Here is a 21,290-nt window from a genome sequence, read left to right as displayed (position 1 = left end):
TTGACAATTTTTGCGTTTTTTTTAGGAAAACATTTTTCATATAAAGATCCGTACGTTTCAAGAAACTGATTGTAAGCTTTCTCTGTGTCCACCTCGCTAAGTATGTTGTCCCAAACAATACCTGATAGGGATTCTGTAAATTTCTGAATGTTTGCCATGTTAATGAGATGGTAAGATACTTTGTCTGTCTTCCTAGTTGGTTCCACTAAATCAGATATAAGGAATATCGGAAAGTAATCCGATATATCTGTTACCATAATCCCAGCCGTGTAGTCGATGTTAAGTGTGTTTGTGTATATGTTATCAATTAGGGTAGCAGAGTGTGGGGTAATCCTGGTAGGTTTGTATACAAGAGGGAAAAAGGAGTTAGAGAAAATGTTATTAATGTGATCAGTAGTAGGGGAATGCGAGGGTTTAAGTAAGTCTATGTTATAGTCTCCAAGAATGTAGCAAGTACTCTTTTCTTTGTTGATGTTATTCAGGCATTCTGTCAATTGGTTATTAAACTGTTGGATGTCTGTATTAAGAGGACGGTATACACAGCCAATGACGACTTTTTTCCCCTCATTACCATTTGAGAACAGTTCAACAAAAATACACTGCGTGCCCGATTCATCGATTACAAATTCCAAGTCGTTTCTTTCTATGTGAGATAAATAATTTCTTATGTATAGAGAAACCCCCCCACCTACCTTGTTCAGTCTACAGTGATGAATGCTTTTATACCCGGGTATGTTATAATTGCGGCTTGTATTTTCAGTTAGCCAATTCTCTGTGAGAGCAATTACTGAGAACCTATGTTTTATAGAGTATAGGTATTCATTGAGCTCCTCGAAGTGGCGCGGAAGGCTCCTTACATTTAAATGAAACAGAGAGAGAATTGCTTTTTCTTGATTTGCATGTATTGATGAATGAGTCAGTGTTGTAATACTGTGAGGTGCTCTTAGAAGAACTATAGTAGTTATTAAAGAAATTTAAATCAGGGTCGAGAGATGAAAAGTGTGATTCACAAACATTTTCATTTAGGTCAAAGGGGTTAAAAACTAAAGTACTTAAGTCACTGTTACTTGATTTTGAAGGTAGAGATGGTTGTTGTTCAGTAGTGGAGTTCATGAGGTTTGATTACCAGCGATGTATTAGTCGAGTCTGGTTTCTTCATGTGTTGTCCCTCCTTGGTGTGTCTCTCAGTGGGTGCACGACCAGCCGATCATACCGAAAGTATGCCACGTTTCCTCTCTCTCTTGCTGCCTGCATTTCCGGTAGGAGTTCTTTCCTCTTTTGGCGTACTGCTTCCGAAAAGTCTTCGTTGATGTAGATGTTCGATCCTTTGAGGTACTTTGCTGTCTGCATGATGGCTTCTTTGTCTTTGTATCGGAGAAGTTTCGCAACAATGGGTCGTGGCCGGCCATCTTCCTGGAATTTTCCATTACAATGAGAACATTCGATTTCAATCTTAAGTGGGTTGAGCTTGAGTTTGTCCTTGAGGATTTCTCTGACTTTCTGTTCACATTGGTACCAGTTCTCTTGTTTGTTGTCAGGGACACCGTCAATCAGAATGTTATTACAACGAGACTGCTTCTCCAAGTAATCGGATTTATGAAGGATTGTGTTGATGTCAGCTCCTAGATGATCTATTTTTGTCTCAACTTCTTTGATATTGTGGCTCTGGTCACGCTGTTTTGTTTTACCGTCTTGGATTTCCGCCTGGGAGAATTGCAGACTGTCCTTTATTTCCTGCACCTCACGGATGAGACTGTCCATTCTTTTGTTGTTTGTATCCATTACTGTTGCGATGAAAGACTGAAAGGTGGATTGTTGTCTCATCAACAGGTCCTCATATTTTGCCCTTTGTTGATCTAGCATTTTTTTCAGGGTACCAAGAGTGACTACGTCCTCATCATTTTGTTATTTTTGTCCTCGAGTAGGCATGGTGTCGACAGTATGTGGGAATTTAGAGACCACACAATTCCTACCTGGGTAGATCTAATTAGTGGAATCCGATGTAAATTTGGCGGGAGTGGGGATGGACACACCGCGCCGCGGGGGCTCCTTTTAAGCCCGCTACGGTTAATCCACATGAAACAGAAGTGTAGACAACTCGCTGCCGGGCTCGCCAGGCCGATCACTAGTTGTTGGGACAAAACTGGCTTCAAGTCGCTTCAAATTGGCCAGATTGATCAAATGACGATAATAATAGTGGTAGAAAGATGAAGAATATGAAATTGATAGCTGAGACTTGTAATGTCCACACCATGTTGAACAATGATAAGAGACCTGAGCGTAGAACAGCTCTGATCATGGAGGAACTAGATCGCTACAGCATCGACATTGATGCACTCCAAGAGACAAGACTTGAAGGCCAAGGACAAGTGCAAGAGCGCGAATACACCTTCTTCTGGACTGGGAATACGGACCGAAGAAAAAGCACAGGAGTCGCTTTTGCCATTTCGAATAAACTGCCATCACTACCACTGGGACCATCTGAGCGAATCATGTTTATATGTACCCACAGGGAATGATTGCTACCTAAACTTGATCAGTGTGTATGCACCTACCATGACCTATCTTGATGAAGAAAAAGAAGCCTTCTGTCATGAATTAGCTGATGTGGTAGACAGGGTACTTCAAGTAGAGAAGCTTCTGCTCCTGGGAGATTTCAATGCAAGAGTAGGTAATGATCACATAACGTATGACGGTACTATTGGGAAATTTGGCAAGGGCAATAGGAACAGCAATGGTGAACTCATTTTAACCTAGTACACTGTAACTAGCACACATGCAAATTAGTTTATGGTTTAAAACAATTTATCCAAAAATTATGAAAGCATAATTATAAAGTGTTTTTATTGCTTTTCACATCACTTTAGACTAGTCATATTAATAAGATAACTGTCAAAAATTTGGACACCGATTCATTCATAGGTTTTTCTGAATTTTGACTACAACCCCAAATCAGAAGAAGTTGGGACAGTATGTTGAAACTGAAATTAAAGCACAAAACAATTATTAGTAAATAATCTGTGACCTGTATTGCACTCAAAATGTCACATCCATGAGTGTCTGTGCTTGGCGCACCTTGAACTGTCACTCACATCCACACGCATTTGCGCTCTGAGCACGCAGTGCACACCACAAGGACTAATTACTATGCACCTGTTCTGGATTTTGCACACGGCAACTATTTATTCCAAAAATGACTTGGAATACTGATTTGTCTGACCATAATACATGTTTCCACTGTGTGATGGTCCATCTCAGATGCCTCCAAGCCCAGAGAATTCAACACTGCTTCTGGAGACAGTTAACATAAGGCTTCCTTTTTGCACAGTAAAGTTTTAACTGCCATTTGTGGATGTAACTCAGTACTGTAGTCCTTGACAAAGGTTTGCCAAAGTAATCCCAAGCCCATGTGGTTATATCAGCTATAGATGAATGACTGTTCTTGATGCAGTGCCATCTGAGGATTCAAAGATCATGGGTGTTCAGCTTAAGCTTGCGCCCGTGCTCTTTACACACCAAAATTCTTCCAGCTTCCTTGAATTGTTTAATGGTTTTAGGCACCGAGGGTGAAATATTAAAATCTCTTCATATCTTTCTTTGAGAAACATTGTTTTTAAACACACTAATAATTTCCTCATGCATTTGATGTCAAACTGGAGATCCTTGGCCCATCTTTGCTCCTCAAAGGCCTTTCCTGGATACTGCTTTTGTACCAAATTATGATTACAATCACCTGTTGACATCAGCTGTTACAAATCACATAATTATTTTGTTGTTTTACTTCAAGCCCTAAATCACCCCATCCCAACTTTTTTTGGAATGTGTTGCAGACCTGAAACTTAGGAACGTATATACAGTATATAAACAAATGAAATGAATTCTATTCTTTTCTTTTAAGTTCGTTTCTTAAGACACATATTTTTAAGTATGTTACCTCGCTTGTTGATTGGACAAAACATGAAATATCTTGGGTTTATACTGTCTGCAATGAAATACAATTCAAAGTAAATTTAGAAGTCACTGCTTTCATATTTTATTTGTATTTTCCATACCGTCCCAACTTTTTCTGATTTAGGGTTTTTATAGTCCTGTGTTTGTTTAGATGTGTGCAAGAGACTACTTAAAGGGTACCTGCAGCAAAAAATAAACATACTGTAGGCTAGAATTATTACATATTTTGCACAAATGCATTTTGACTCATCTTTTTGACTCAACTCTATGTTGCCTAAAGCAGTGCTTTAAAATTCTTTAATATTTCTGATCACTCAAGGGTGCAGCCATATTGCCATTTTGTGTGTGGTGTCTGACGTAGTATCATTGATAGGTTTCCTGTATCTTGATTAGCTCGCTGCTTCCGACACCGTGATGTAGCCAGATGTACAAAACATTGTTGAAAAATAGTGGCGTGCAAAGCCTATGGTTCAAAAATTATGAACGTGATAATAAGGGAAATTATTTTTTCTGTGTTCCATTGCCGACAACCGAGCAACATAAACAATTTGAACAACAGTGGCTACACAACTTGGGAAAAGGTCACACTTTAGAACCACTCTTCTTTGGTAGAAATTCTGCTGTTTGCAAGGACCATTTTAAGGTGCACTCCCTCTTGCATCAGGTTACCATGGTACATGCTACACACAGGCTTACGTGGTCTGTATATAGTCCATTTCCAATGCAGGCTTGTGCACAACATACGTTTCCAAACCAGGTTTATCCGTGAAACAATTCAATGACTCTGCCTGTATTATATCACATAAAAGTTTGTGTTCTTTACAACAAGCACATTCAATGTCAGTTTTCTGCTTGGCACACTTTCCATATCAGCGCCAGATAGCTGCCAAACCCTTTCACCTGCCTTCCTGACTTTGCACTTGCAAAGCACCACCGATTTCATCATTAGAATCATCTGATGACTCGTTGCTGAAATCATTTCCCAGATGCAGATAGTCCTTTTTCCGAGGTTCAAACAGGTATGTGGTTTCTCTGTTGTCCATACTGATTTGAAGATAACTCTTTCATCTGACTAAATCCAGGCTAACAAGTAAGTTTACATCAGCTACACTTAACTTCCGGTACCTGACTATCAACGAATTTACATCAAATCCTGGGTGCCATATTGGTTGTCCATGTGCAATAAAACTTTACATGCTTTTGGACTTTTAAGCTTATGATAGCTAATCAGGTGGCTGTACTTGTGTGCATTATTGTAATTCGGGCTTGTACTGTTGATAATGATCATGTTTAAATGGTGTACCGGTACCCTTTAAGTGGAGCAGGTTAAAAAAAATTGCTCTCTACACCGTATCTACATTCCTGCCATGCATGACACGCTTGTTTTGAGGTCATAATCATACTAATGGAACAGGGGTTTAGGGAGGTGTGAGGCTAATGTCCTTCCTGGGAATCACTAGTTCTAGACGTAGGTCAACTGTGTTTGTCTGTGCATGTGTGTTTTCATGAGACAGCTGTCTGGAGTCTGAGTCATTAATTGCGTTGATGAAAATTCAGAAATTCTTCAACATAAAGCTAGACATCAAGTTTGGAATAAAACTATATTATAAATGTGCTTCTTGTAATAGAAATATTAAAAAAATCCATTGAAAAAAACTCATATTTACAGATAGCGAAAAGAGAACATGTTGTATTGTTATATGCTCCACAAACAAGGGACGGTGTATAAACACTATAGATATTTATAAATGCTTATAAATGATGAATAGCCTCATTAATTTCATTCATGGATTAATTAGAGTATTTCAAATATTGTCCATGTCAGAAAAACACCTAAATATGCTCACATTTTTCTAAAAAGTGATTTACCAGCAAAAATTTTGTTCAAGGATCATTAGGTATTTTTGAGAAAATGTAATACTCGTTCTGTAACATTAAACGTGATATGCAGAAAATAGATATCTGCAGAGTGAGGGGCTGCCTCCCGCCCTGCTCTTGCATTACTGATCGAAGTTAGGAGCTGCTATCACATTTGTTGTGTGTGTGTGTGTGTGTGTGTGTGTGTGTGTGTGTGTGTGTGTGTGTGTGTGTGTGTGTGTGTGTGTGTGTGTGTGTGAGAGAGAGAGAGAGAGAGAGAGAGAGAGAGCACTGTGAGGAAAAATGAAAAGACATCTTTGGATTGGCCCATCTGCTTTACTCATATAAAATAACATTCATTAAAATTATCTTTGAGAATAGTACTCGCTCAACTTTTAAACCTTGACAGTAGATTGGGCGATATATTCCATTCTCGTCACACTTCAAAACCAAGAAACATGTCTGGCCTGAAAATAAGGCTGAGAAAGCAGTAGCCATATCACAATCACTAGTTTTGGCATGACCTATTCAACACCATGACAGCTGAAAATGATGGCAATGAATTTACTGTATTGGGAAGGTTCTGACCTTGATAATACCTTGGATGTTAACATAACATCTTAGCTTTATAACACCGGAGACACTGGGAGTGTAATTAATCATAGAACTTGCTATAACAACAATTATTATCATGTTGTTGTTGTTGTTGGTGGTGGTGATGGTAGTAGATTTTTGTGATGTTCCATCCATCCAGCCATCCATCCATCCATTATCTGTAGCCACTTATCCTGTACAGGGTCGCAAGCAAGCTGGAGCCTATCCCAGCTGACTATGGTCAAAAGGCGGGGTACACCCTGGACAAGTCGCCAAGTCATTGTAGGGCTGGGCTGTGTTACAGCATTCCTACTAATTTGTGAAAGCAAACAGTAACTGGACATAAAGTCGTTGAGGGGACAGTGAAGAGGGCGAATGAGTTGAATGACTTCTTCAATCGGTTCAACCAGCCCACGTCCCCCCCACCCTCTCCCTCACTGCAGCCATCTCTCCTTCTTCCCTCAACACAGCTCCCCCCAGTCATCACAGCAGCCCCCTCCTCCCCCACCTCAACACAGACTCCTCTGATGCATTACTGCAGACCAGGTCAGAGGTCAACTGAGGAAGCTTCACCCCAGGAAAGCAGCAGGCCCGGACAAGGTGTGTCCACGACGACTGAAGACCTGCACTGCTGAACTGGGTGAACCACTCCAACGCATCTTCAACCTCAGTCTGCAGCTGGGGAGAGTGCCAACCCTCTTGAAGACATCATGTATCGTTCCAGTTCCCAAAAAGATTCGGCCCAGCGAGCTGAATGACTTCCAACCGGTGGCACTCACTTCACATCTGATGAAGATGTTGGAGCGGTTCTTCCTCAGCCTCCTCAGACCCCAGGTACAACATGCCCAGGACTGTCTGCAGTTTGCGTACCGGGCAGGTGTGGGTGTGGAAGATGACATCCTCTACCTGCTACACTGAGCCCACTCGCATCTGGATAATGGAAATGGCACAGTGAGGATCCTCTTCTTGGACTTCTTGAGTGCCTTCAACACCATCCAGCCCCTATTGCTTCAGGACAAACTGAACAGGATGCGAGTGGACCCCTGCCTGGTCACCTGGATCTCCAGCTACCTCACTGACAGGCCGCAGTATGTCAGGCTGAAGGACATCACGTCTGACACTGTAATTAACAGCACCGGAGCACCCCAGGGCACAGTGCTGGCCCCTCTTCTCTTCACCCTGTACACCGCGGACTTCTGCTACAACTCGGAGCTGTGTCACATTCAGAAGTTTGCCGATGACGCAGCCATCATTGGGTGTATCAGTGACGACAGAGAGAAGGAGTATAAGAGCCTGGTGAGGGACTTTGCTGTGTGGTGCAACAGGAACCATCTGCAGCTCAACACCTCAAAGACCAAGGAGCTGGTCATTGACTTTGGGAGGTCCAGACCAAGGTCACGACCAGTTCTGATCGAGGGAGTCGAGGTGGAGGCTGTGGATTCCTACAAGTACCTCGGGCTGTGGCTGGACAGCAAGCTGGACTGGACTTGCAACACCAATCACTTATACAGGAAGGGACAGAGCAGGCTATACTTCCTTAGGAGGCTGCGGTCCTTTAACATCTGCAGGAAACTCCTGTGGATGTTCTATCAGTCTGTGGTCGCCAGTGTCCTGTTTTACACTGTGGTGTGCTGGGGGGGGGCAGCACATCCAAGAAAGACACATCCAGGCTGGACAAACTGATCAGGCGGGCCGGCTCTGTGGTCGGCATGAAGCTGGACTCTCTGGTGACGGTGGCAGAAAAGAGGTCTATGGACAAACTATTGAACATCATGGACGATGCCAGTCACCCTCTGCACACCGTCATCAACAACCAGAGGAAAGCCTGTTCAGTGACAGAATGCTCCTTCCCAAGTACAGGACGAACAGACTCAAAAGCTCCTTTGTCCCTCATGCCATCAGACTGTACAACTCCTCTCTGGGGGTAGGAGGGGGAACAGGAGGACAGAGGACGGGAAGGAGCAGTAGCCTAGCCTAACAATAAGCAATACCAGACAATGTGCAATATAATGTGCAATATAAAGTGCAATATCTCTCCTGCTTCCCCCCACACACACTTACCCTAACCCCACTTCTCCCCCCCTTCCCCCCCTTCCTCTCTTCCCCATATCTTATTCTTTTATATTTGTATTAGAGCCCTGAACTCCCGCGGGAGTCCCGCGGGACTCGCGGGACCCGCCGCAAAGCAGTGCGGCGCGGGACAAATTTTGAAAGCTCATTGCGGGCGCGGGCGGGACCGGAAGTGCACATATGCGCGCGCGGGCGGGAGCGGGAGTGCACATATGCGGCGCGGGCGGGAGCCATGATAAGCTGCAGTCCCGCTAACTAAAAACGTGTTTGAAATAAAATTTATAAATTATTAATTTATGTCTATCATATATAATTTGTGCTGGATATTTTATTTGGCATTAATAAAAACATTTTAAGATGCCTAAATTTGCAGAGAGAGTCAGATTGCCAGATTGAGTGAGGAATGGCATCTTAAATTTGCCATTGATCACCCTAACGGGAAATCCTTTGATCACTCTAATGACTCGCAGTTCACACCCAGCCTCCAGTGACCCACACTAACATGATGCCTCAATGACACCTTAGATGAGCTGGTCATCAGAATTATGATTCTGATTCAGGAGAGGATAAATATCTCTCGTTCGTTTCTCGATTCTTTTCCTCTTCCGTGTTTGAGATCTCCGATCATGGCAGAAGAGCAGAGCTCCTTTACTGAATCTCACAGTGCTTCAAAAGTAAGTGCTGCTTTAAAAAGAGGTACATTTACCGTTAAAAAGTCAAGAGTCCTGAAATCGGACATTTGGAAGTCGTTCTCACTTGTGTACGACGCGGAGGGAAATCAGCTGCCCTTTGCTTGCTGTGATAAGTAGGCTAGGACTGTGTTTTGTTATAACATTTATATATGCTATGCTTATAGGGTATTCTATAGGATATTCTAGTTAGAAATGCTTAACAAATGTAAACTGGGTTAGCCTAATGTTTTGTATGGCTGAACAATAAATATACCAAATTTCCACTTGGAATTATGTGCTCGCCTGTCTTTTATTATTATTATTATTATTATTATTATTATTATTATTATTATTATTGCTGTAAAAAATGTCGCGTTATTATCGCGTTAACTTGACTCAATTTTAACGGCGATAATTTTTTTTATCGCGAGATTAACGCTCTGTGACATGATGTAGGTTTTTCATTAGCTTTTGAAACTAGTAGAGATGGGATTTATGGCTCTTTGATGGGATCCGCATCTTTGTGATCCATTCTTTGAAAAGAGCCGTTCAAAAGACTGGCTCATTTGGCTCTTTTTAAATATTTATTCAGTTTTAAGAAGACAGCGTCTGTAAACTCAATGCTATCCCAGAAATCCTTCCTGTAATATGCAAATTTGGCCACCTCTGATTGGACAGCGCGACGCATCAACAGGCAGAAAAAGTGTAAAAGTACGAAATGTGTTAAGTGAGATGAAACAGTAAAGATCAGACTCAATGCAATATTTATCACCGAACAACTTAAAGTTAATATAATAGTGTACTTTATATTATAATCAAGCATGTCAAGCCTACCGTCACTGTGTAACCTGTCTCTCTGATAGAGTTGTAGACTAACTCAAGCAGGAAATCACTTCACTGACTGAAGTGGAAGAAGAGTGAAGTTCACTTCTCTTGTTAGCTCTGCTTTGCAATAAAAAAACCGCAACACCCTTGGTACAAAGCAAGCCTAATCACTTTTTTATGCTGATCAGAGAATTGCAATGGTTTCTCATGTGATAAAAATGTATGATTCGCGATTAAATATTTTAATCGCTTGACAGCACTAATTATTATTATTATTATTAGAGACACTACATGCTTAATTCAGAAACAAGGTAAATAATAACAAACGTGAGCTGTAGATATTTATGCTCAAATCCATCTAAGTAGGGGGCGGGGCACCATCACACTGTGTCAAGACAAGAACTTTCCTGAGAAATAACGCGAACGTCTGCATCATGCGGGATTTGCGGGCGGGAGCGGGACAAAATATGGCAGGCGCGGGCGGGAGCGGGACTGAAAATCATAATTTTTTTGTGGGCGCGGGAGGGAGCGGGACTGAAAATCATAATTCTTTGCGGGCGCGGGCGGGAACGTGACTGCACAATGCGGGCGGGAGCGGGACTGAAAAATCCGACCCGCGCAGACCTCTAATTTGTATATCTAGAAGTTTTCTCTATTTCTTTTCTCTGTTTATCTGTAATGATGCTGCTGGAATCTTAATTTCCCTGAGGGAACCCTCGCAAAGGGATCAATAAATTTTATCTAATCTAATCTAATCTAATCTAAATTCCGCAAAAGGGCCAACAGACATTTGCAACAAATAAATGCTGCCCTCATCTCACAGACAGAAGAGGCTTGTTTGCTTTAAAATACAGCATACAGAACTGATTTTAGAACAGGCCAGTTAAAAAAAGAAAAAAAAAAACTGTGCCAGGACTTGTGTGACAGTAACTGATTATTTTGTCAATTTTTGGCAAGCCTCAAGTGAGAACCAAAGGCTCAACAACTTCAAAACAATTATATGCCATTAAAAATGACTGACATTAAAAAAAAAAGGTTATTAAGAAGTTTTCAGTTATGGTCAAACTTGTTGGTCATATATTGTCATTGTGGGCAGAAACTCTTTTTAAACAGACCATTAACATTTGCCACCTTGGTAATGACATGGGTTGAAAGTGTAATTATGGGTTACTCTGGTGATGAACGTCAATCTGCTGTAATGAGTGCAGCTCTGGTGCCATGAGTGCATCATGTTAAGAAAGGGTATAGTAAAGGGGGCTATGAGAGCTTAAATACGAAGCTAGTAATAATTGGTAGAACGAGGTGATGTTTTAAATTGAGTAATGCTAAAGCAATTACTGGGAGTTATATCTGTATTTTGCAGGAATTCCCTTTTAGTGAACATTCAGTAATCACAGTCTGTGTCATCGCTACCTGCATCTTCACTCATGTCCTTATAATGAAAAATGTTTTTATTTAGTTTATTCAGCATTATGAGACATCTCACCAATTATCAGTATTAGGAAATATACTTTATTCAAATTCTCTGTTTGTGTCTGTGTGTGCATTGGAGTTTGTCTCTTAGGAATGTGGCAACAAGCAGTACAATATATTGTGATATTCAGTATGTATCGTTGTGTTATTGTGAACGCTTTGGTTCATACTATCCATCCATCCATTATCCGTAACCGCTTATCCTGTGCAGGGTCGTGGGCAAGCTGGAGCCTATCCCAGCTGACTATGGGCGAGAGGCAGGGTATACCCTAAAAAAGTCACCAAATCATCACAGGGATGACCCATAGAGACAAACAATTCACACTCACAATCAATTTAGATCCACCAATTAACCTAACCTGCATGTCTTTAGACTACGGGGGAAACCAGAGCACTTGGAGGAAACCCACACAGACAGAACATGCAAACTCCACACAGGAAGGACCCTGTTGGCCACTGGGCTTGAACCCAGAACCTTCTTGCTGTAAGGCACCAGTGCTAACCACTACACCACCATGGTTCATACTAAAATATATTTATCTCAGGGTTACAATAAGGGGTTTCTAGAAAGACAGCATTTTAGACATTTGCATTCATTCATGTCAATCAAGTTCATCCTCATTCAGAATAGAGCATATGCCAGCTGTTCACTAAGATTTCACTCTGAAATCACAGCAAATGACTTCCATGAAAGTTTATTAAACAGTGCAATTAATGCCTTTGCTTCATCTGTTCTAACTGAGGAATAAAATATATTTATAAAAGTAAGTAATTAAAATTACACTTTATGATCACAAGTTTGCAGACACCTGACCATCACACCCATATGTGATTTTGGAACATTACAGATTTAGTCCCCCTTTTTTATTATATAATCTTCACCTCATCTGAGAAGGTTTTCCATTGGATTTTGGACTGTGGCTGTGGGGATTTGCTCATTCAGCTACAAGAGCATTAGTGACATCAGGCACTGATGATGGGTGAGGAGGCCTAGTCCTTACTATATGGTAAAAATTTTTTGAAATATTAGTGTCACCGCCCTGTGATGACCTGGCGACTTGTCCAGGGTGTACCCCGCCTTTCGCCCGTAGTCAGCTGGGATAGGCTCCAGCTTGCCTGCAACCCTGTAGAACAGGATAAAGCGGCTAGAGATAATGAGATGAGATGAAATTAGTGTCACCCCACCATTTAGCACGTGTGCACGCACTTACAAACATTTGTTTTTGAACCAGTACTGTTTGCTAAATAAGTCAATGGCCCTCTGGCTCTGATAGTGTGTGTGTGTGTGTGTGTGTGTGTGTGTGTGTGTGTGTGTGTGTGTGAGAGAGAGAGAGAGACTAACCAACTGACTGACTTAGAATACTGTCTGGATAAGCAGCCATTATATGCACAGATCCACCCTTTTCATAACCATACTACTGACTAAACTTTATGGTTGGGAAAAAAGTAGAAAAACTTTACTTAATCGAAAGTACAGGTACTCTGTCAAAATCTTATCAAAATTGGAAGTAACTGGGCAACATTATCATTTGAACTGAAAAAAAAGTGAAATCGCAATGGGTTTTTTTTTTCTTCATGTTCTCAAACCTTCAAATTGATAAGGGTTTGGTGGAACAACATAATCAATGAAATTCATTTCATATCCTCCTAAATTCTTTGAAATGTTCTTTTTCTTTTGCAAGTAACTTTGGGGCAAGTGGGTGGCACAGTGGCTAGCACTGTCGCCTCACAGCAAGAAGAGTCTGGGTTCAAGCCCAGCGGCTGACAGGGGCCTTTCTGTGTGGAGTTTGCATGTTCTCCCCGTGTCTGTGTGGGTTTCCTCCGGGTGCTCCGGTTTCCCCCACAGTTCAAAGACATGCAGTTAGGTTAACATGGGACGGCCTTGGACTGAAGTACCCAAGAGTGGCAGTGTGCACGTACACAGGGGCTTCGCTCTCCTATGATGAATCAAATTTTGTTGTACATTTGTGCAGTGACAATAAAGCCATTCTGAAACTTTAATTAGCAAGTGATATTATCAGGCACTCCTTGTGCAGAGATAAATGTTTGTCATGTCTATACAAAATTAAAATGTAAAGAAAGCAGGACTGAACAGGACGAGAGCTCTTCTGCCCTCAACAAATATTTCTAATCTTGATTATGAAGTGATAAGTGTCAATTTGATTATCTACAGTATAATCATTATGAACACAGCATATATATTTTCCTGGACTTTGTAAGGCATGTTTGTTGGCATCATTATGTGGTTAAATATTATAATTTAACAATTAACAACTGGCAAACTGAAGCTGACATCATGACCTGCTGTTCATATTACAAAAGTAGCCACTGCCTTGAGAAATCAGCCTAGACAAAATGGGTTCTTAAGTGAACTTTTAAAATTCTTATTTGAAACCAGATCAGTCCTTCAGATATAACAGGTACACACTCATTCATACATGAGAAGAAACTGTTCAATTTTCATTTATCTAATCACCTGCCACCTTTCCTGTGACCTCTCAGATGAAACATGGCTGTGCATAACTGTAGGTCTGGTTGTGTTACTCATTAACTGTTATTACTCTGGACTTCTGGCATAGTGCTGACTCATTCAGTGCGTTTACATGCACATAGAGAAAATCGAATTTCTGCCGTTGCTCAACTGAAATCGAAGTTCTAAATGCCATGGAAACACCTTAGCTAGGCTGAAATTGAACCGAACTTGATTTCTCGTAATCGAGCTACACGACCTAGATTATGCGATTGTAGCCGAGCTACTTAGTGCATGTAAACCCTATCGAGCTACATAGTCGAGCTACTTACTTCAGCACTGCCCCTTCCAGAAGTGACGAGTGACGAGACCACAAGCGGGAAACACGACAGCCTCGGTCAGCATGACAACAGTAGTAGTGAGCAGCAGAAGAGGTCAGGAGGAACAAACGAAGAAGAGAAAATGGCGAGCAGAAACGTGCACTTCTGGAGCAATGAGGAGACAGAGTTCATGCTCATTCAGCTTAAGGAATTGAATATATTAAAATTCATGGACGGGAGAAAAACACGCAATGGAGAACACGGAACTGATAACTTTGTTTACACTCTTGAATAGCTCTTCTTCATGATGACAACCGGAAGTGTACTAACACGATGGGGCATGTAGCGCCACCTGTGGCTCGGGTGCACAATGTACCTCACACAATAGCTCGATTTCCTTGTGTGCATGTAGGATTGGATTTCTCTGGCACCCCTGCTGGGACCCTTTGCTCGATTACCGACAGCAGCTCGATTTGGATGTGCATGTAAACGTACTGATTGCCTTTCAGTCATCTGAGCCAGGAAGTTCTGTCTAAGACGATAACATGAAAAACAAAAGCAATGCAGGTGACTGTCTCCAAGACTAGCATCTTTGAAATTTTATGTGATAATTAAGTTTTATGTGACGTCCTTACATGACTGCCACATTTTCAGCATGTGGAAAGCTTTTACACCTTCCCATGTCAATGAGCTTCTCATAAAAACACTAGTGTCTGTCAGTATGCAGCTCAGGTACAGGTGAAGCAGGTGCAATCAGGCATATTCAGAATAGATTCATACCTCTCCAATGCATGGCCTGTAGATCCTTCTCAGAGCTGCAGCAAAGCAGTCCTGAGAAAGAAATGATAAGACTCCACGAGGTGCCTGGGTACACTCTGTAATCCTTCATTACAGACTCGAATGCCTGAGCTGAAGCAGATGCAAAAGTGTTTGTTTATCCTATCGTGCTGTCTGACTCACTTGTCGTTGTTTCTGATTCAGCACTTGAACAAAGCAACCTGAACATATTAAAAAAGATGCCAAATGGAACAGCTCATAAAGGAAAGATAATAAACAAAAAAGACTGGTGAACTTGTATCAAAGCCTAGCTGTGATTGATTGGCTTGTATCTGGATAGTCAAAACCATGGCATATTTATATAGTCAAAAGATCATACATGCTGAATCATGACTGATGTAGTTTTCACTGACACAGAAAATACAGGACAGCTTATGAAAATTCACATTCACTGGATATAAAAAATGAGGGTAAATTACTCGACTTGTATGAAAGAAACTTGACTACTCCATAGTAATATTGGAATATGCGTAATTTTCTATGTTAGTTTTTAATTAATATCTAATACGCTTAGTGGTCCATAGATCACTTCATAAGATTTGTAAATTGAGTGGTGCGGTGGTTAACACTGTCAACACACAGCAAGAAGGTTCTGGGTTTGAACTTTGAGGCCAGTTGGGGCCTTTCTGTGTGGAGTTTGCATGTTCTCCCCGTGCTTACATGGGTTTGCTCCAGTTTCCTCCAACAGTCCAAAGACATGCAGGTTAGGTCAAGTGACTACTCTAAATTGCCCAAAGGCATGAATGTGAATGGTTGTTTGTTTCTGTGTTAGCCCTGTGATAGACTGGTGACCTGTCCATTGTGTACCCCGGCTTTCGTCCAAAGTCAGCTGGGATTGGCTCCAGCTTCCCCCATGACCCTGATGGATAAGCAATATAGATAATGGATAGATTTATAAATTCTGATCATTCAGACTAATTTTTCAACCTTCTCAAAAAAACAAACTTGTGGATTATCATATTTCTCCTCTATAGATGACAACAAAAAATGGGTTCTTCTTGCAAAGTAAACATAATTTACTTCCCTTCCAAGTAAAGGACATGTTTTTGCCAAGGACAGTGTGTCAATACATATGAGTCATCCCACTGTACACCAGGTTATTAAAATACTTTAATCACAATATTAAAAAGATTCCTTATTCATCATATTTAAACGGGAAAAAACAAATATGGCACATGCAGCATAAAATCTTATTTGTAAATAACATTGCCCTCTAAAACATGGCCCTAACTCAACACGTGCACAAAAGGATAGAGTCGAACAGGTTACTGGGAAACTATGTAAATATTCCTCTCGCCCACAGGATCAGCCAATAAGAATACACCAGAAGATCACTAGAGTGAATTTACCATATATTCTCTCTCTTATCTCTTTTTACAAAGTCCGACTCTGTCCTCTTCCCACAAGCTGACTGTCCAATTTACAGCCTGGAATCATGCAAAGCAAGGGAAATTCATGGTAAATCTGCTTTAATCCAGTCATACCTGAGTATTATTTTCGTACTGAAATTATGAAGGATTTATATTTAGATTCTGTATTAAACATAGTGTATACGTGATTGCATACAAGTAAGCCTGTACTTTTGACTAAGTTTGATAGCACTCCTATTCACAACAGCCTTAGGAATTACAACACAGTAGAAAATAATAAAGTCATACCCAAAATAAATAATGCATTAGATTTAAACAGCTGTTTTTTCTAGACGATGAAGGTGATGTGGTTCATCTAATCCCTGTGTTGCTGCACTCTTGGTATTTTTAGCAGTAGTTTTGATTTGGTTTAGTAAGCAATGATTTTTAATTGGTTTATTAATTACTTTTGTATGTAATTTTTTGATTGATTGATTGATTGATTGATTGATTGATTCCGAACAGTAAAGAAGATATAAAAACAAACAAACAAAAAAAATAAAATAAAAATAAAAAATGCAATCATCAAAACATCGTCATAAACAGAATAGAGTAGCCACAAGGCAATAACAATGTTCGGAAAGGATTAGGAAGAAATAAACAACTTATCAAATCCTAACCCTCTATACCACCATTAATCAAACGTCACTTTCCACCATAATAAACTATATATACAAAAGAAAGCAAAATCAACAACAACAACAAAAAAACATACCAACATACCAAGACATGCCAACATGGTATAATATCGCCCAAATCAAATCATATACACACAAATACTTATGCTATGCATATATACACACATACAATACATATATACAGTACATACATATACACATACCTATAACTATACACATCCATACGTACACAGACACCCATATCATAATTATGCTTATATATCATATACAATTATGATATATATATATATATATATATATATATATATATATATATACACACTCACTTTTTATATAATATATCCGAATGTACCCATATCCACATATATACACTTATATTATCAATAGCATGTTATTGTAATTCCTCCTCCCTATACCTCATAAAGATCTGTTCCTTATACCTTTTTTTGAAGTGGTTTATAGTTGTACATTTCATGAGCTCCACATTCAAACTGTTCCATAGCTTTACTCCACAAATAGAGATACTGAACATTTTTAACGTTGTCCTAGCACTGCGAATTTTAAATTTCAATTTCCCCCTAAAATTATAGCCCCCCCTCTCTATCCGAGAACATTATTTGGATATTCCTTGGTACTTTATAATTCCTTACTTTGTACATTACTAAGGCAGTTTTATATTCTATAATATCCCTGAATTTTAAACATTTTGAATTTAAGAATAGTGAATTAGTATGATCTCGGTGACCAGCACTATGAATTATTCTTATAGCTCTTTTTTGAAGTATAGTTATTGCATGAAGTGAACATTTATACGTATTTCCTCACACCACTGAGCAGTAATTTAAGTACGGTAAAACCAGGGAACAGTAAAGAATGCGGAGTGAATTATAGTCCAGGACATGCTTAGCTTTACTCAACACAGATATGTTTCTTGATAGTTTCATTAGTATGTATTTTATATGTGATTTCCAATTAATTCTATCATCTATTATTACCCCAAGAAATGTATTATTAGAAACTCTTTCAATATCAACACCATCTACCTGTACGTTTATTGCCCTATTTATTTTATAATTATTAAATAATTTGATTTTTGTTTTAGACAGATTTAATGATAATTTATTTTGATCAAACCAACTTTTTAACCTGCACAATTCTGAAGAGATTGTTTTCTAACTCATGTAAATTTGTTCCAGAACAAAACATATTTGTGTCATCTGCAAATAATACCATCTTAAATATCTTTGATACATTGCACATATTTATATAAAGAATAAACATTTTAGGACCCAATACTGACCCCTGAGGGACACCACAATCAATATTCAAACGAGTTGAGACAAAGTCACCCAACTTCACAAATTGTGTCCTGTTGCTCAAATAACTTTTTATCCAATTTAATACAACTCCCCTTATCCCATATTGTTCCATCTTATTAATTAATATATCATGATTAATAGTATCAAAAGCTTTTTGAAGATCAATAAATATCCCAGCGACATGTTTCTTATCATCTATAGAGTTACTGATTTCTTCAATTGATTCCATTAGTGCCATCTCTGTTGATCTATTTGCTCTAAATCCATATTGACTATCACTGAGTAGTTTGTATTTTTCAATGAATTTATCTAATCTGTTATTGAATAGTTTTTCAAGAATTTTGGAGAATTGAGGAAGTAAAGAAACAGGTCTGTAATTTGAAGTTGTGTTTGTCCCCAGATTTATACAATGGAATTACTTTTGCTATTTTCATATTGCTTGGAAATGTACCGGTTTGAAATGACAAGTTACAGATGTATGTTAATGGTTTAGAAATCCCCCCAATAATAGTTTTCACTAGTTTCATATCAATATTATTACAATCTGTGGATATTTTATTACTACATTTATTAACTATATCAATAATTTCCTTCTCATCTACTGGTGTAAGAAACATAGAACAAGAATTCCTCTTTATAATATTATCTATACAATCATCATTTGTTACTGGATCAGAGATATGTTGAGCTAATCCTGGTCCAACATTAACAAAAAAATTATTAAAACTATTAGCAACTACATCCATGTTATAATTTTCGATACCTTTGTCATTAAAGTATTTAGGGTAATGTATTTGTCCAGAACCATCTTTAATAATACTATTTAATATATTCCATATTCCTTTAATATTATTTTTGTTATTATATATTAATTTACCATAATAATCCTTCCTACATCTCCTTATGATACTTGTTAACTTGTTTTTATATTTTTTATATTTATTTTCTGCCTCTTTGGTTCTTAATTTAATAAATTCTCTATATAGAGTGTTTTTCTTCTTACAGGCATTTTGTAATCCCTTAGTAATCCAAGGTTGGTCATTATAGTTTTGTTTTGTATTATATTGCTTCAGTGGGCAATTTTTATCATATAATAATTTGAATATACTTAAAAAGTTATCATATGCTCTATCATTGCTATTCTCTATATAAACTGATTCCCAGTCTTGTATTAATAAATCATTATTTAATGCAAACATGGCTTCCTCAGTCCTAACTCTTCTATACTTAAGTTTATGGTCTGTCACATTTCTCTTATGATTACAGTCATAAATTGTAAAAACTGGTAGATGATCACTAATATCATTGATTAATATTCCACTTATAATGTTATTATCTATATCATTGGTAAATATATTATCTATTAAGGTAGCATTATGGTCAGTAATTCTGCTGGGTCTGGTAATTTTTGGGTGAAGACTCATACTGTACATGGTATTAATAAATTCCTCAGTCATACTGTGCTTATTAGGGTTCAACAGATCAATATTACTATCCCCACAAATGAAGATAACTTTTTTATTATCTACTGTAAATCTCTTTTCTACCCAGTCCTTAAACGCCTCTATACTAGTTTCTGGCGCTCTATATATACAGCTAATTAATACATTTCTACTTTTTTCAATATTAATTTTGATTGTTAAACATTCTAATAAGTTATCAATCACTGTTGTCATGCCATCTATTAACTTATAATTCAAATTACAGTCCACATACACCGCCACTCCTCCACCACCTTTATTTTTCCTGTTTATATAATTAAATTCATATCCAGCCAGTCTGAAATCCACTCCTTTCTCCAGGTCAATCCAGGTCTCTGATATGGCAATTATGCTGAATGGATGAGTAAACTGACTTAAGTATTTCTTGATGTGTTTGAAATTAACGTACATGCTTCTGCTGTTGAAATGTATTATAGAGATCTTGCAGTCACGTGACCGGAAAGTACACAACCGCCATCTTGTCGGTCAAAAACACCGCTGAATACTGCTGCACTTGTGTACAGAATGGATCAATTTCAACCGACGGACTACACGGCTCATTTTTCTAATGAACAGATAACTAGATATATGTCTAAAATAAACGATCTACAGATTAGTGACCCTTATGGCTTACCGGACGGAGTTTTCACGACCAGATTTTGAACTGCCAGCGGAATACCCGGACGTGTATAATTACCTCATTAACTTTCCCTCGCTGTTCAGTGGTGAAGCACTGCGTGCTTATAAATCTCTGGACAGTTATCTCTACAGAAATTCAGGATTTGTCAGCGACTCAGATGTGGCATCTTGTAAACAAGAATCCTCATTGGACGGGTAAGTCACTTAAGTATTGAGTATAGCACTGACCAGCCGATTATAGAATAGAATAAGGTAATTCCAACTGTAATTCCAAATCGTCCGTCTTGTTTACATGGATCTGGAGTTGGAGAGGTAGAGGCTTGGCAGTGGAGATTTGAGTAACTGTTTTCTGAGTTTAGTCAACAGGCCGGCTCTGCAGCCTCGCTTTTGCTTCCACTACCGGCGCCACCTCCTTCGCTTTGCTTCTGATAACAATCCACGGAGACCCCGCTGGTCTCGCTATCTCATCTGAAATGTTTTTTTTTTTTCTCGTCCGGAATGTTGTGCATGCGATGGAAATCGCTACAAACCGTCATTTTCTGCTGGAAACCAATGTCCAGTAAGTCCATACGGTTGTAGTGGATATTGAAGTCCGGTACAGACGAACAACATGCAAAAATACACACAAAAAACATAAAAATCGTGCACAGGTAGGGAGAGCTTGTAGCCGCAGCCGTTGTAGTAGAATTGTATATAGTAGGGTTTTCCAGAAGAAAAGGTAGAAGTAAAAGCAGAA

The sequence above is a fragment of the Neoarius graeffei genome, chromosome 5, assembly GCF_027579695.1.
Source record: "Neoarius graeffei isolate fNeoGra1 chromosome 5, fNeoGra1.pri, whole genome shotgun sequence".
Taxonomy (NCBI): domain Eukaryota; kingdom Metazoa; phylum Chordata; class Actinopteri; order Siluriformes; family Ariidae; genus Neoarius; species Neoarius graeffei.
This window is presented reverse-complemented; position numbering follows the sequence as displayed.